We start from the raw sequence: 4,201 nt of genomic DNA, 5'->3' as shown, positions 1-4,201 counted from the left end.
AGAGAGAGAGAGAGAGAGAGAGAGAGAGAGAGAGAGAGAGGAAGCACTTTTCTTTGATCTGCATTCAGACTGTAGTTCTTTCTCTGGATGTGGATATCCCTTTCTATCATGAGTCTTTTGGAATTGTCTTATAACCTTGCATTGCTGAGGGGAGCCCAGTATATCAAAGTTAGTCATCACAGTCGTGATGTGTCTGTAATTGTGTACAAAGTTCTGATTTTCCTCTCTTCACTCACCATAAGTATATATAAGTCTCTCCTGGATATTATGAAATATGCCTGTTCCTCATTTCTTATAGCACAATAGTATTCCATTACATTCATATACCACACCTTGTTTAGCCATTTCCCAAATGATGGGCATCCCCTTGATTTATAATTCTTTGCCACCACAAAGAGAACTTCTATAAGTATTTTTGTACAAATGAGTCCTTCTGAATATTTTTTTAAATGACCTTCAAATACAAGATTCAAGAGAAACATAAAAAAAAGTTATACAAGAAACAAGAAAGAGAAAACATAAGGAAATCAGTAAAGTTAAACTTTTATATTTCTATATGGCAAGATATTTGTAACTTTACAATTTTATTACTATAAGAGCAATTAGAAGGAGTACTTGTAGAGAGAGGGAATGGATATAAGATAATTTTGATAGGATGACACTCCAAAAAAATAAAATAAAGGGATGAAAAGAAAAATTGCACTGGAAAAAGTAGGGAAGAGATTAAATGGGGGTAAATTATCCCATATGAAAAAGCTACTAAAATGAAGTGGAAAATAGGCAGGAGATGGTGGTGGGCAAAATTTAAACCTTATTCTCATCAAAATTGACTCAAATAGGGAATAGCATACACATTCATTTGGAAAAAGAACTCTATCTTATCTTATAAGGAAATAAAAAAGTACAGGGATAATAGAAGGAGAAGAAAGGACTAATAAAAGGGATGTTATAAGGGAAGGTGGTGATCAGAAACAAAAGTCTTGAGAGGAAGGAAAGGGTGGGGGTTGAGAGAGAGAGAGAGAGAGAGAGAGAGAGAGAGAGAGAGAGAGAGAGAAACAAGTGGAAAATGATGTGGAGGGAAATACAATCAGTTATCATAACTGTAAATGAGAACGGAATGAACTCACCCATAAAATGGAAGAAGATAGCAGAATGAAGTAAAGTCCAGAATCCTAAATATATTGTTTACAAGAAACGCATCTGAAGAAGAGAGATACACACAGGGTAAAGGCAAGGTCCTAGAGCAGAATCTGTTATGCTTCAGCTGAAGCAAAGAAAGCAGGGGCTTTCTTTTTATGATGTAAGATAAAGCAAAACCAAAAATTGATCTAATTAAAGGAGATAAAGAAGAAAACTATATGCTGCTGAAAGGTAACATAGAAAATGAACTCATATCAATAGTAAACAAATGTGCACCAAATGGTAAAGTATCTAAATCTTTGAAGGAGAAATTGAATCAGTTACAGTAGAAAAGAGATAATAAAACTATATTATTGGAGGATCTCATCTTACCCCTTTTAGAAACTGATAAGCCTAACCAAAAAATTAACAAGAAAGAAATTTTAAAAGTGAACAAAATTCTAAAAAAAATACATATGATAGATCTCTGGAGAAAAAATTGAATGGGAAAAGAAATATACTTTTTTTTTCTCAGCAGTACAAAGAACCTACATGAAAACTAACCATTAAGATATAAAAACCTCACAACCAAATGCAGAAAATCAGAAATAGAAATACATCATTTTCACATCATAATGCATTAAAAATTAAATTGAACAATGGATAATGGAAACAGAGATGAAAAATTAATTGGAATTTATATAATCTTTTGGGGGGGGTTCTGGTCTGGCTTTATTAGAAGTAAGGAGCTTAAGAACTGATTGAGGCTACAATGGCAGAAGAAGTGGGCTGGATGGAGAAGGTTTAAATGGTGCTGACTCTAAGGGGGGGTGTAGGGGGTCCTTTCAATGCTAAGGCAGGGGAGGAGAGGAATAAGGGGAAAATAAAATGGTAGAGGAGGAGGCAGGATGGGGTATGGACTCAAAGAGTGGGGGGAGGATAAGGCATAAAGCTAGCAGGAGAGGGCTCAGAAGGGAGCTTCTGACAATCATCACTACATTCTAGGAGCCCAAGCAGAAGAAGGAAGGCATGTACCCCTTGTAAAAGGCTTGGGGTCCTTCCTTCCAAATCATGGTGAGGGTGCAGTGGCTAGCACTGGCATACTGGCCCATGGCAGAGTTCATGTATCTCATCTTGACCACGTCCACAGGGGAAACAATGATGGTGGTGCAGAAGCCAGCCCCAAAGGCTGATATGAAGTGGAATGGAAGGTCATCAGCCATAAGGTGGGCCTTCAGAAGGGCATCTTTGATGAACCTGCTCAGCACAGTTGACAATAGCATCGTGGGCAACATTAGGTGAAGTTCCTTTCCATAAGCCCTGAAGGCCCTCTTCTCTGGTGATAGTCTTATAGGCATCCACTGTACCCTTGTATCTCCAGCTGCCACCTGCATGAGCCTGGGCCTGGAAACGTACCTTCACCACATCTGTGGGTTGGGCTATGCCCACTGCCAGAGCCCCTGGGGTGCAGCCTGCCAGAAGGCAGCTCCCAATGCCTGCATGCTCAGATCCCTTGGTGTAGAACTACTTGACAGAGTCAAAGAAGCCAATGCAAACAGAGGCAAAACTCATCTGGCAATTCAACCCAGCCAGCAGCCCATTGTACAGGTTGCCAGGGCCTCAGTCTTGACCATGGTCAGAATGGTGCCCATGACACCCTGATACTGGTCAGTGGTAGAAGAAGCCCGGACAGCCCCCTGGCTCTCTCCTTGAATCTGCAGTCAGACTTTGGCTGTGTCCAGGGTGAAGGTGATGAGGTCAGCAATGCAGGCAGCAGTGCCAGCCCCAAGGAAGTTTAAGGTGGCTGTTGGGGGCAAATCTGGAGGCTTAAATCCAACCATGATTTGATACAGGCCTTCTGCTACTTCCCAGGAAGGAGAGGAAAAATGGGAAGATAGCCTCCCCTGATTGAGCAAGACGAGATAGAGGAACTCTGCCAGAGTCCTGATCTGGAGGGTCTCACGATGATGGCACCTTGATCAAGCTTCTCTAAAGGTGTCCCACTCTTCAAAGTTGCTCATGGCCACCATGGCCCACTTCCCTTGATTTTCCATAGAAAGTTGTTGGGAAACTATACACCTAATGATCATACTATGTGCCCAGGACCGTAGAGGAAAACATGAGGAGGCAGCGGGGGCATGAGGCCTGCTGCAGAGTCTGGCATCCAGAGGGTTGGGGGCTACCAAAGGTCTCACAGCTGGGTCACTACAAAGTCTGTGCCTTGCAGGAGGTTTATGCAAGCACTGAGGATGGAATTTATATAATCTAATCCTTTAAATAAGTGGGTCAAAGAACAAATCATAGGAAAATGATAATTTCCTTTAAAAATAACAACACAGGGGTGGCTTGGTGACACAGTGAAGAGAGAGCGACGCCATTTTGTAGCAGCAAGCACCCCAAGCGTCCTCAGGGTGTCTGCCAACACAGGTTCTTGGATCTGCTTTGATAAAGGAAAGCAACTCAAAATGGGTTAACAAGCTTATTTTAATCAGTCAAATATGTATCATTTACCTCGTTGAGGGGAAAAAGGTCAGCACCCTGAACTTCAAAGTATACAGACAGATTTATCAAGACAAAAACAGATCAAGTAGACAGATTTCCAAACTTTCCAACCATTACATCCATACCAAACAACATCTGGGTTTCAAAGCCAGGGAGGCTCTGGACAATGGCTTTCCAGAGTTTCATCTGATTAAATCACAGAACACTTCTCAAAGTGAGCCCCAAAACAAAGCTACACATCAGGGCTTATATAGCCTTCTCCTGGCTCAGAGAATGTAACAACCTTATTGACTCATTGGCTAATCAAGAAGTATCTACTGAAAAACAAGCCTCCCACCCCAGGCTCCAGGTGCACTTTAGCCTAGGGGCAGGGAAGATCTTTAAAATTTACATTCCCATTACATTCAGCTCCAAGATCTTTCATGCCCATGGCATAGACAATTTACTTTTGAATTAGCATTAAACATCCCTTAGGTCACATTTTCAAGATACAGAAGTAAAGTTACCAAAGTAGCCACTGGGCCTTAAACAAACACAAAGTACATTGCATTATCACTTCAATTCAAAAGAAGAGTCCAAA

The 4,201-nt window shown here is 41.1% G+C and overlaps 1 pseudogene; it reads right to left on the bottom strand.

Moving 5' to 3' along the window:
• Nucleotides 1–1,970: 1,970 nt before the first annotated feature.
• Nucleotides 1,971–2,960, bottom strand: LOC138173933 (dicarboxylate carrier SLC25A8 pseudogene; annotated as a pseudogene).
• Between the last annotated feature and the right edge of the window lie 1,241 nt (nt 2,961–4,201).

This window comes from Petaurus breviceps, unplaced genomic scaffold (genome assembly GCF_028583685.1).
Source record: "Petaurus breviceps papuanus isolate PSGF00001 unplaced genomic scaffold, PetGlider_PUasm1.0 67, whole genome shotgun sequence".
NCBI classification, from domain to species: domain Eukaryota; kingdom Metazoa; phylum Chordata; class Mammalia; order Diprotodontia; family Petauridae; genus Petaurus; species Petaurus breviceps.
The sequence above is the reverse complement of the archived record's forward strand: the minus strand, read 5'-3'. Positions and strand labels throughout refer to the sequence as shown.